Source organism: Myxocyprinus asiaticus, chromosome 18 (genome assembly GCF_019703515.2).
Source record: "Myxocyprinus asiaticus isolate MX2 ecotype Aquarium Trade chromosome 18, UBuf_Myxa_2, whole genome shotgun sequence".
Classification (NCBI taxonomy): Eukaryota; Metazoa; Chordata; class Actinopteri; order Cypriniformes; family Catostomidae; genus Myxocyprinus; species Myxocyprinus asiaticus.
In genome coordinates, this window is record NC_059361.1 from 5,367,935 (window position 1) to 5,382,186 (window position 14,252).

Sequence of the window (14,252 nt, forward strand, 5' to 3'; positions counted from 1 at the left end):
AAAACCACTTTACAAAATACATTTCGATTTTCAAAATACTTTTAACGCACTACACATAAAGTGTTTTTGTATCAGCGTAGAGTAAAAGTCTTTAAACACTTTATCCTGTGAAAAACAGAAACACATGGCACTTTCAATTTTAGCAACATAGCAAACATTACTGTCCATGTTCAGAGAGAAGCGATGCAGGGGACAAAGAAAAGCAGAGAGGTCTAGACTGTGATCAATAGCTCTTTGCCAAGCTGTATTACCTAGAGCTGAATTTTACATGAGAAACAATTCCAGGAATTAAGTCAAGTCATTTTTATTTGTATAGTGCTTTTCACAGCACACATCGTTTCAAAGCAGCTTTACAGGAAATCATGCATTAACAAAAAACATTTTTTAACTGTAATATCTATAAAGTCTTAAGAGTGATCATTGGGTAGTTTGATTAAATATCACCAAGATCTGCTCAATTAAATGTCTCTGTCTGTCTCTGCCTCCCCCATCCCCCTCCATCTGCATGTATTTCCCTTTAGGCAACTGAGCAGAACATAGGGCCGTGTCTACGGGGGATTGCACTGTGACAGAGCCTCCGGAATAAGTTCCCTATTGACTCTAGTCACAGGTTTCTCAAGAGACATGGCCCCCACAGGCCTTGATCAGTAAAGCAGCTGAAGTGAATTGAATTGAATTATATTAAAGAAGCCTTTCACAACAGGGTTCAGATTCTATTAGGTGCATACAATAACTGCACATTTGCATTAATGTCAAGTAAAAAAGCGTTTGCTTTTGTACAGGCACGTGTTTTTATAAGATACTTTCAGCATACCTCTGATAGCCAGCATGTACATACACATTTTACAAATGCAAATATAAGATGTTGCAACTCACATCTGCCTTGTGGTTACACCGTGGCTACAGTTAAATAATTAAAATGTGCGTATAGTCATTGCTGGGTTTATCTACAGTTAACCCACTTAAACAGTGTAAAAACAAGCATGTGAACAGAAGTTGTCTGAGGGGGGTATAGGGTTTATGGATGGCAGTTGGGGGGGCTAATTGCTCCATTTCTAGCTTAAAGAGTGCAGATTCTTGAACTCTGATTCAAGCTGTTATATTGAGCTCCCTCTGATCCTCTCTACTGGAGAAGGCTAAAGTGCTAATGGGAAAATCAATGGCGTGAATGCTTAGCATCTTACTGGAAGCCAGATCAGGATGCTAGCACACCAGGCTAAGGGATGTGTTCACTCATTTATGCTCAAACGGGTCCTGAGGCCAAGAACAACATGCTTTGAGGGTACTAAGCAAAATGCATGAGACTTCATAACAACAAAATTGGAGTTTTGTGGCCTTTAGTCCATAAGTATTAGTTTTGAAGTCATCTATATGCTATGCTAGTGTACGTGTTAACATTGACAAAATCAACTTTTAGCAGATATATTTAAAATATAGGCTACAGTCTTTCTTTTGTGGGAAAACTAAGAAAAAATATTGATTATTCAGACTGCACTTAACAAACTTTTTGCGAATCAAATACTTTCGAGAATGTCCTTCCCCTAATACCACATGTTTTTAACTAGCAAGTAGTAAATCATGGTTCATGGCAGTGATGTTACTGAAGCCTATTGGCAAGTCATTCGCTATTTCCCACCCCCAAATTCCAGTTTCAATCGGAAATACGTCAGCACAGATAATAAAACTGCACTTGTCATATAATTCAGGGGTTTTCAAATGACCACAAATGCTTATATGTTTGGAATATTATATTCAAGATACACAATCATAAACAAACCATCATGCTGACACAAACTAGACTTTCTGTACAGTTCGATGAACATCCAGTCTTATTTGCGATGTTTAAGTGTGTGCATGCGTGTGTGTGTGGTGTAATTAGTGATGTATCTCATTAGCAGCCAGGTTAATTACCCATCTCTCTGGGATACCTGATAGGCGGCACAAAGCTGGAATCAAGACACATCTTAAACCAATTACTGAGTGTGTGTGTGTGGATTAGAACCAAGATGTAGGCTAAGAACTAGACAAAATAACACTAACCCTAAAATTAGCTAACCCTAACGCTAACAACACTAGCTGTAACCCTTACACTAACCATGTTAACTAATGAGAAAAGATAACAGTATTTACATTACAACTCTCGATATCTTTTGAAAATATTTTCTAGGGCTGTCAATCGATTAAAATTTTTTATTGAATTAATTACATGGTATACCAATTAATTAATTGAATTAATCGCAATTAATCGCATACATAAATATTTGCTGAGAAATCCCCTCAAATAACAATAATTCAACATATAATGAATAAATAATTATAAATAGTTATATTTAAATAATTATAAATTATATATATATATATATACACGGGCAGCCAAAAGTTATATATGATGTACAGGAATAATGTACAGATTTTGCTCTTATGGAAAGAATTTGGTACGTTTATTCACCAATATCAATCAGTAGCATTCAGCTGAGCACAATGTATAGTCAGGACATTAATAACGTGAGAAATTAAACTACTTCAAAGAGTTCTCATCAAAAAATCCTCCACGTGCAGCAATGACAGCTTTGCAGATCCTTCGCATTCTAGCTGTCAGTTTGTCTAGATGCTCAGGTAACATTTCACCCCCCGCTTCCTGTAGCACTTGTCATAGATGTGTCTGTCTTGTCGGGCACTTCTCACGCACCTTACAGTCGAGCTGATCCCACAAAAGCTCAATGGGGTTAAGATCCATAACACTCTTTTCCAATTATCTGTTGTCCAATGTCTGTGTTTCTTTGCCCACTCTAACCTTTTCTTTTTGTTTTTCTGTTTCAAAAGTGGCTTTTTCTTTGCATTTCTTCCCATAAGGCCTGCACCCCTGAGTCTTCTCTTTACTGTTGTACATGAAACTGGTGTTGAGCGGGTAGAATTCAATGAAGCTGTCAGCTGAGGACATGTGAGGCATCTATTTCTCAAACTAGAGACTCTGATGTACTTATCCTCTTGTTTAGTTGTACATCTGGCCTTCCACATCTCTTTCTGTCCTTGTTAGAGCCAGTTGTCCTTTGTCTTTGAAGACTGTAGTGTACACCTTTGTATGAAATATTCAGTTTTTTGGCAATTTCAAGCATTGTATAGCCTTCATTCCTCAAAACATTGACTGACTGACGAGTTTCTAGAGAAAGCTGTTTCTTTTTTGCCATTTGTGACCTAATATTGACCTTAAGACATGGCAGTCTATTGCATACTGTGACAACTCAAAAACAAACACAAAAACAATGTTAAGCTTCATTTAACAAACCAAATAGCTTTCAACTGTGTTTGATATAATGGCAAGTGATTTTCAAGTTCCAAATTAGCAATTTAGCATTTGGCAGCAATTTAGCCTTTTTGTCAAATAGTGATGGTGCTGTTTTTTACATCAGTAATGTCCTGACTATACTTTGTGATCAGTTGAATGCCACTTTGGTGAATTAAAGTACCAATTTCCTTCTGAAACAGCTACATTTGTACATTATTCCAGTGTGTTTATATATATATATATATATATATATATATATATATATATATATATATATATATATATATACACACACACACACACACACTACCGGTCAAAAGTTTTTAAACACTTACTCATTCTTTATTATGATTTTTTTCACATTTTAGAATAATAGTAGAGTCATCAAAACTATGGAATAACATAAATGGAACTATGGGAATTATGTTGTGATTAAACAAAATCCAAATTAAATTAAAACTGTGTTATATTTGAGCATCTTCAAAGTAGTCACCCTTTTGCCTAGAATTTGCAGACATGAACTCTTGACATTTTCTCAACCAACTTCTTGAGGTATCACCCTGAGATGCTTTTTAAACAGTATTGAAGGAGTTCTCATCTATGTTGGGCACTTATTGGCTGCTTTTCTTTATTATTTGGTCCAAGTCATCAATTTCAAAAACTCTTTTTTTTAAATTACATTACATTTTGAAATAAATTAATATGGTGGCACAATTATATTTTTGCCTACAAAACTCATTTCAAACATTTAATCAAATGCCTTCAGATCAAAAGATTTTTAAGATCATGAGAAACATTTCAGTCAAGTGTTTCAAAACTTTTGACCGGTAGTGTATATATATATATTATCTGTATTATTATTATTTTTTATTATATACTGTATCTATCGATCTATATATATATACAGTAAATAATAAAAAATAATAATACAGATAATTAAAATTTATTACATTATTTTGGCACACAAGTGAAGCTTTAAAAAAGACAATAGAAAAAGAAGCTTTAGAATGCAATATATTGTTTATTTCCATATTATTGAACATAAGTCTGTCAGTGGCTTACAGTTCACAGCAATCCAATTTGCAACTGAATTTGTCAATCAGTATGAGATTTATTACAAGGGCTTGTCTAAGGATGTGTCAATGTACACCTGCACCAGATAGACGCTTTTGGAGTGTCTCGGTTGCGTTGTGTCATAAACATACCTTTTTAGGGGCCTGGGTAGCTCAGCGAGTAAATACACTGACTACCACCCCTGGAGTCGTGAGTTCGAATCCCAGGGCGTGCTGAGTGACTCCAGCCAGGTCTCCTAAGCAACCAAATTGGCCCAGTTGCTAGGGAGGGTAGAGTCACATGGGGTAACCTCCTCGTGGTCGCTATAACGTGTGGTTCTCGCTCTCGGTGGGGTGCGTGGTGAGTTGAGCACGGATGCCGTGGAGAATAGCGTGAAGCCTCCACATGTGCTATGTCTCCACGGTAACGCTCTCAACAAGCCACGTGATAAGATGCGCGGATTGATGATCTCAGACCTGGAGGCAACTGAGATTCATCCTCAGCCACCCGGATTGAGGAGAGTCACTATGCCACCACGAGGACTTAGAGCGCATTGGGAATTGGGCATTCCAAATTAGGGAAAAAAGGGGAGGAAAAAAAAAAACATACCGTTTTTAGGTTGCAGTGTCAAGTTAAACAAAGTTTGAAACTTAGAAAAACACATCTTGAGATCCCTGCCTTCAGATTTGTGCTCCATCAAGCTGTGTTTGTACGCAAGAACGTATTTTCATGTTGTGTTGTCTGCTCTTGGTGAGTGTGGTTTGTTCTCTGTCTGTATAAGCTGTGTGTTGCCTATACAGCGAGTTTCACTTACTGCCCCCTGGAGAAAACAGGTGTTCCTCCATCCTTGAATTGCTCATACAGAGGGAATATTCCTTATTACGGTCCGAGGACATGATTAGTTGCGTACATTTTTTTAACGTGTTATTTTTTTATATAATTAATCGCACTGAATTAATGTATTAAATCGACAGCCCTAATATTTTCACAGCACTAAATTGAGGTCTTTTATGGAAACAATTTCCTAACATCTGCCACAGCAGGAATGCTGCCTTGACTGTATTGGTAACTTTGAGTTAAAGGAATAGTTCACCCAAAAATTTGAATTCTGTCATCATTTATTCACCCTCACTTTGTTCCAAACCCTGGTATTTTTCGACCATGGAACACAAAAAGAGATGTCAGGCAGAATGTTAGGGACTGACAGCCTCGGTTACCATTTTACACTTTAATTTTAAGTAAAAAGTTGAAAGTGCAGAGAAAGTGAATGGTGTCTCCCTTAGTGTCCACAGAAGTAAATGACGACAGAAAACGTTTTTGATGATAGCAGTTTGGGGTGAATTATGCCTTTAATGTCAGAGTGAAGTCAATTTTGATTTCATATTGACTTTAAACAGTACAAAAATGTGGTTTCATGCATATACATATAGACTGTGGCGAGATTTCATATAGCTTTTCAAGCAATGTTGTTGTGTTGGAGAGAGTAATTTCACATTCACATTATACAGAATGCTGATTCAGGATCTCAGCTTCCTGTTTAAAACTATCATAGAAAATATACTATTGCACACATAAGACAGTACAGCACAACTAGCCCTTATGAAACAACATGCTTTACATGTCAACTACAAAATGTACCCAAGACAACATCTAAAATTAATTTTGGAAACTTTTAGAAATACACTAGCAAATATATGACCTCAAAGCTAACAGACATGGACAAAAAGCCTCAAAACTCCCAGTTTGATTTCATGGGGTCTTTAAAATGTTTTGCTTCACTTTTATCCTTTAAACAAAAAGCATTTAAAATACGCATGAATGCATGAACACACTTCAATGAAAACATGGGTTGTTACAAGGGTTGAGCAGTAAACTGACAGTATCGAATCAAACCAAACTTAAACTAGCAAACCCCACACCCTCTCTCTCTCTCTCTCTCTCTCTCTCTCTCTCGCAGTCACGCAAACACATACACATTTACTCCAACTGTATTTAGACAGCTGTCCTCTCTGCTGTGTGCTTGTCTTTGATCTTTGATTTAATGCCCCATTTCCATTAGAGACACTAGGCCATTCAAGAGCGAAACTTCAAAAGGAAGAGAGAGAGAGAGAGAGAGAGAGAGAAGATGGAGAGAAAGAAAGAAAGAGTGGATGAGAGTGGTGGGGGCGAGTTTACGATTTGTATAATTTAGAATCATTTTCTTAGAAAATTAAGATCTGTTTAAAGCAACTTTCTTAGAAAACAAAGGTCTTAAAATGTGTCTAGGGTTAGTAAACCAGCAAAGAACAAAACATGATAACAGTGCTCATGCGCTTTCTGTATGACATCCAAAAAAGGAAGTGGCACACAAAAATGTAGGGTCAAAGGTCAAAAGGTAATGTGGACATTATGAAAGGGCAATTACAGTGTTGTGACAGCTGCCACCTTCGAAGTTAACCGTGTATTAAAATGATTCTGTAAAAATCTACATTTGTTTACATATGCCCCACAATATTCCACACACGGACACTGATATTGTACATTCTGTCACAACATGAGGTCAGCATGCTTACAATAGTTACAGTACTCTCACACACTTTTCGGTTTCTAGTATGAAAGTCTGAGCGTGATGTAAATGTATTGATTTAAGCTACAGCAAGATCCAGCATCAATGCTACACTGAAGGAGTTCTTACTCATTTTACTTGATCTTATGCCTCTGAAAATGCATTTGAAATACTTCAAAACACACACACACACACACTGTCAATTTTAGCCCCTTGTTAAAGTCAACATTAAATCAAAATGAACATGTTCATTGTCTCACAGGCCATGATTCAAACACCTGTCACAAAGAGACCACTTTTCAACATCCAATCAGTTCATGATGGATAAAATCATGTCCCGCCTGAAATATGTCACATTATGGAAGCAAAATGACTTGTGAATGCTGTTACACATTGACTTTATCACAAATGTAATCTGGCACTGTACACTTAAGCTTTTATCTGCAAGGATTGTTCATGTAAATATTCTGTTTTCATTACACAAGTATATGCACTGTGAAATGAGAAGTAAATGGAAGAGAAAATAATTGTGCAAGAACTCCTTTTAACACTTTAAAATTATAATCCATAATCCAGATCAAAATCCAAAATAGATTAGTAAAACGCAGAACTGGCTGGTTGGATACAATATAGAAAAATCTTAAAATTATTGTTTTAATCATTAATAAACTGTGCTTTATGTAAGCTAAGACTTCACAAACTTATATAACAAGACATACCATTGAAGGATAATTACTAACTAAAAAACTGGTGAAGGAAAATTTATATTTTTGGCGCTTTTCACCATTTGTAATCACCTTTTAGCAGTCCACTAAAATAGTCCCACAGTGTGACAAATAATTTTTTTAAAGTACAAACATTCCATTTAGTCTCTCAGTTAATATGAGGTCATAAAACAGTGTGCATATAAAATTAGAAAAATATTTAAAATAGTTTAAGTCTGCAGGAAACTGCTGTCACTGCTTGACATTATCAACTCCCACATATTAAGGAGCGGTCACACTAGGCTTTGAGCACGCACATTTTTTTTGTACATGCAACGGACTAGGATAGGATGTCAGGTGGTAGGACGTCTGGTGTAAGTAAATAATGCATCACAAATAACAAATAACATTATATTAAAATTTTTCAAATATATTATCTTTCCTGCAACAATAAAACACTCAGCTTTAAAATATGTATTCTTTGTATTGAGACAAATGGTCAGCGGGTGACGTTTCGATCTTCTATTAGTCAGGCATCCTCTCGTCGTTTGAATTCATGGTTCAGAGTTCACCAAGCTTGAACTTTGGTACGCAGCGTAGTACGAAATTTCTTCACACGAGGTTGCGTTTCCGGTCTGCTGCATTCGGATGCGTTTGAATGGGAGTGAATGGGGTCGTGTGACCACACTCTATAGGTGCTACAACAACTGTGCATTTAATTCACTTTCACACAAATCACGACTACAATGGCTGATTATGACTTTATTAACACTTATTTTTCGCTCACACTGCTATGTTATAATATCAAAACACTTTTACTATAACGCATCCTTTGAAAAACTATCAATTTTATTGCTTGCATTACAGACCCATCTTCATTTATGCACTTATTCCAACGTGATTAGCTTCCACGGTAGCTCACCTGATAGATTGCTGGACTTGGACTCGGAGACCGAGCCTCGAGCCCAACCAAGGATGCTAGGAGTGACAGAGAAGTGATCCGAAATTACGTGATTAGGACATTATCGTTTAGGCGTAGGTTAAGGATGTCTGTTCTGTTCACCACTCATTTATCTTTTAGGACACTATGGTTAAGGTTTAGGTTAAAGTTTTAGGTTGGGGAGGTACGATTTACTCATTAAAACCTCCATCTAATTAGGGCTGCAACTAACGATTATTTTGATAATCGATTAATCTAACAATTATTAGAACGATTATTCGACTATTGCAACGATTAATCATTAGCTCTTAACCGATTATTCAGCTTGTGCCTTGACTTAAAAATTTGTATTAAACACGCTTACTAACAATAAAAACAAAATCATCTTTTAAAAATACCTCTAAATGACATTCACTGAATTAAAGGGAAAAAATACTTTAAGTTTATTAAGTTAATTCAGTAAAGAAATTCACTACAAAACATCCTATTGTAATCAAGTGTTTTTGTCTTGTTTTCCATTTAAAATGGTCTAAAAATCCTTAAAACATGATACATTTACTTGAGAAGCAACATATGAGATATTTAGACATGCTTTAAGAGAATGTGTCTTAAATATAAGTGTATTTTGTATATAAGTGTATTTTTCACTTGGTTATATTTCTGCGAGAGCAGTGAAGACAAAATATACTTATATTCAAGATCTATTCTCTAAAAGCAAGTCTAAATATCTTATATGCTGCTTCTCATGTGAATGCATCCTTTTTTAAAGGATTTTTAGATATTTTAAAATATTTGTATTTTTTATATTATATTCAACATTCTCAGATAACAATTTTTTTTCTGCAGTACAGCTGCTAAAGTAAATGTACGTTGTTTTAAAGGAGTTTTAGATATTTATATTGGAAAACAAGCCAAAATAAAAACAAATCAAAAATGTATTTTGTTGCAGTGTATAATGGGGCAAAGACTACCCTCTCTCACCTTTCTGTTCACTTCAATCCATCTTTAACTCACAAAAAAACAAACTGTCTCTTATTAATAAAGCTGCGATAAGAAATGCACAGTGGCATACATATTATGATTCATTAAGTCGTGAGCCATCACGTTATAATCTAGCTGCTTTAAGTGCGTGCTCAAGGGATGAGCATGAGTGTGCATCAGCCGGGTGCCGTTTCAATCTCTCCCCCTTAGATCAGGACATTCATTCAACTCACAGAAGAGGTGCTGACCACACAGAGAAATGCCAGTTTCGGAGTTTGTAGTTATTTACATGATCTGTTTCTGTATTATTTGAACTTTAATAAAGCTATAACGCATTAAATATAATTGCATTTAAGGTGTTTCCTTTAAAGAGCTCCAGCTCTTTATTCCACAACGAGAGTGCTTCTGTATTTACTTATTTTGTATTTTTGCATTATAATTCCCTCATACTTTGCGATCTACATCACCTGAAGCTGTGAAAGTTTAGAGAGCATCTGGACTGTGAGCTGTGTAATTCTTCCTCTCCTCATTCAGGCGTGAACTGCAGTGCTGCTCTCGCACATCATCATTAGAGTTTAATGTGATCTCATGTTACGTTAAATGAGATCAAACGACTATTAGACCATTTTTATTGTCGACGTTGTCGATAACATTGACTAATTGTTTCAGCCCAACATCTAATATTCACCTAAAAGCCTCGTCTGATTACAACATCATTTCACCCTCTTTTGGAGCCCCCCGCTGGCCATTTCACTGGGAAACCAACACACCCTCACAACGAAATCATTAGGATTCGAACAACTTTTCTAAATTTGGCTAATTCGTATGAATTCGTACGACTTTCACTACAGCCAGTGATATTTCTGGACATCGCTTTCATCTAATACGTGACAATTGCTTCTGTCACACACAACAGCTTCCTATTATGTTTACACACTCTACTGATCGGTTAGGTTTAGATAAGGGGTTTGGGTAAGGGCATAATATTAATAAGCATGTCCTCGGCACCTTGAGCGCAGAACTCACGCTTACTTCCGCATAACACATCTGGATATTTGCACGTGATGAAATTGTATGAATTCATACGAACAAAATCATATAAAATCATCTGAAATCATCAACTTGTAAAAAATTTATGAATTTTCATGAGATCGGGTTGGGGAAACTGCAGCCAAACGTGTAATGAAGCACGTAATTTTGGTTTGCAAAAATGTTGCCATTGTCAAAATTTCATGAGATCAGGCTGACACTTTAACATCAGACAAAATCACACAGATCAGCCTTAAAATTGACAGTGGAAGTGCAATTCCTCAAAAAGTTAATAACATAACAATAGCATTTAAGGAAGTGTGCAAAGAGGCCAAACTCTACCCCTCTTTTCTCTCAATGAATTCCATCCATTAATTTCATAAATAAAAGAAAAATAGTTAATAGCTAATAGTATATGGTACCATTCACTACTGAAAAAGATTTCAGCAATAATGGAAAGCACTCTGGAAAATCGCTCAAGCTCGCTACACTCTCTCCATTTCTAGTCCATTTCCAAGAAAAGGTGTTCAACAATCACACTGACCTTTGCAAGACTGCGGTTTATGCACCTTTTATAAACTATGCCTTCAATATGTATTCAACAGCCAAAGCAAACAACACACCTCTTTCTGCCTGAGCTGGGGCAGACAGTGTAATATAGTTCAATATTTGCAGTGAACTCTGGCGAGAGTTGACGGCAGCATGGAGGTCTTTTCTCCCGTACACACACACACAAACACACACGGTGTGGATGGAAGGTGTGGATGGAAGCAGAATTTGAACTGACAGGCTGGGCCCCCATGTATTGTTCTCTCAGCAAGCATGTGTGTGTGTGTGTGTGTGTGTGTGTGTGTGTGTGTGTGTGTGTGTGTGTGTGTGTGTGTGTGTGTGTGTGTAGAAAAGCATTGGTGACTTTTCGGCCGGTGTGCTTCTGCACAACCCCAGCTATTATTATGATAAACAGAGAAAGTCAAACCCTGAAGGCAAAGTGTGCACACACAGACACACAAATGACTGCACACCATTTAATATTCAGATGTTACAACACCTTTTTTCCAGACATGGCCTACACAATCTTTAAAGAAAATTGCGAGGTTGGGGAGCACTAATCTATCAGTTAAACAAAAATATTTACATACACACCATAAAATGGGACTACATTTTATTTTATTGTTATTCTCATTATACATGAATGATGAAAAGCAACATCTCTAACATATATTTAGATGTTGTACAGCCACCAAATTTTGGAAATAACTCAAGTATCAAACTTTTCATTAAAAAACATCCACAATTGCTTGACACCACTACCCTGCGGAGTCAAGTTCTCTCTTCTCTCTTGCTGTGTCCTTTTATCCCATCTTCTTCATTTCACCCTTTTCCCTAACTCCATGAACTCTGACCTGTGAGCCAACCCTCTTTCACCCCACACATCTCCGGTTTGTGTGTGTGTGTGAGCTTTCTAAAAAGAAAAGGCCAGTGCTTGCTTATACTGCTCAACAAGCGCAGTGTTTATTTTCTCACAGTGGTGCAGGTTACTCTAGCAAAAGCACTATTTACCAAGGACAGATACTGAAATTATGCCTAGAAAAGTTATAGGTATTTTATATATAAAGTTGATCGTTCTGGCATTAAATGAGCTTAAGAACCTGACTGCTTTAACAAAACTGAAAAAAAAGAAAAGAATCATGGTTACAATTTAACCATGTTTTTTATGGGCATAAGTGTGAGTTGTCTACTAAAACTACTTTATATTAAATAACAATTTAATTATATCAAAAATATTTGTAATAGAGTGACTAAATGAGTCACAAAAGGGAAAACAAAAGGACAGAAACAATGCCCAAATACACAGATACACGCAAGCGCATCCACACACACACACACACACACACACACACACACACACACACACACACCATAGACTTCTATTGTTTTTATAAAAAGCTAATAATAATAATAACATTAGAATAACACTAACAGAAAACTTAATGCATTAAATCATTATTTAATTAATGTTTTCCAAATGAGGAAATCCCAAAAATGTACCCAAAAGGTGGTTTTGTCCAATTCAGCTCACTTCTGGGTACAAATTTGTCCCCCAAAAATAGCAAATATCACACTCACACACATAGTATGTTTATCTATGAGGGAGACAAACCACACACTTCTACTTGTAATTACTATACATACTAAGCCCCCTAAATATTTTTTGCATTTTTACAATTTATATATATATATATATATATATATATATATATATATATATATATATATATATATATATATATATATATATATATGGTGCAGTAATTACAAGTATATATTGTGCCCACACACACCCAAACTCACACATACACACACATAATAAATCCAAACAGGCTTCACCAAACATACCCAGCACATTAGGACCACCTCAATTCTTTAACACATTTATTTTTAACAGTCTAACAATCACGTCATCTACAACTCTCCACTATTCCAAGACGCAAATACAAAAAGTGGCATCCTGTTGACCACATAGGCTAAGTTTATAAAAATAAAAACGCACCACGCACAACTGTGGTGACGCGACGCAGAAGACGCAGAGAGGTTTCAGTGGCACCAGCGGTCGGATACTTTGTAACGTTGCACGGGTATTAACGGGCGCCTCCCGTAGTAGTGCATTTCAATACTGATGCATTCGGGAATATCGGAAGCCTGATGCGTTTGAACGTCGCGTAATGCACCAGTGTTGACATGCACAACAACAACAGCACTGGTCAAACCAAAAGCATGCATTCTACGGACACGTTCTTTGTGCTTTTCTTCATTTTACTATCTTTTTAGACAAGAGGGCGACAACTCTTGGTGAAAACAGGTAGGAGAACGTCAGAAGAGCTTTTCTAACTTCAATCAGAACTCCGCAAAGCCAGTGACATCAAAGAAAGTACAAATTATACACTTTACTTTAGTTACTGTGTTATACCCATGTCATGACAATGTAATTAATTAGTAATAACAATGAAAAAAACAAACGGGTCTATAAAATAAGCATGCATTATGTAGTTCGTTGAATATTACGCTGTGTTTATGTAAACACACTATGAAACGTAAAATGTAGGCAGCGAATAGGCTACACCATGCATGCAAGGAACAGTCATCAGATACAAACTTACATTTGGACGCGTCGCTTTGTATTCCAGTAAACACGCTTATAGATCCCATTCGCACAGATGCATGCGTTCACATCGCGTTATGCATCGTGGTGGTGAAGTTAAAGGAGGTAGTCTGTTTGACTGTTTCTTAAAGCATTTACAAAGGGTTTTCGGTTGTAACAGAGACGGCGGACGTGCCGTAGCTCGGTTCGAGGGAGGAGAGAGTGAAAAAGAATCAGTCCGCTCTTTATTCCTGCTAATTACTTTCCTGCAAAAAAATGGCTGGAATTAACAGACTGCGCATGTGCTGATTACACAGTCACGAGGAGAAGAGATAATTAGCTCCTCCTGGATCAATAAGATTCCACGATGGGAGAGGAGGAGGAGGGAGATGAAGGGAGGGGAGATAGAGGGGTGGAAAGTGATGGAATTAGACTATTGTGCATTTGCACATAAACAACCTAAATAAAGAGGATACAGTTTCAGTGTGATGTAATGCTAGTTTATAAAAAAAATAAAAAAAACATTTATAGAATATTTTATATTTATTTGATGAAGACACCAATGCCAAAATCAT

At 36.5% G+C, this 14,252-nt stretch overlaps 1 protein-coding gene across 1 annotated transcript in view; it reads right to left on the bottom strand.

Moving 5' to 3' along the window:
- Positions 1–13,757, bottom strand: part of LOC127456449 (zinc finger homeobox protein 3-like) — a 37,762-nt gene extending 24,005 nt beyond the window's left edge. Inside the window, exon 1 of the mRNA XM_051724954.1 lies at positions 13,697–13,757. The gene's annotated coding sequence lies outside the window, so the exon portion shown is untranslated. The remainder of the gene's footprint in view (positions 1–13,696) is intronic.
- Between the last annotated feature and the right edge of the window lie 495 nt (positions 13,758–14,252).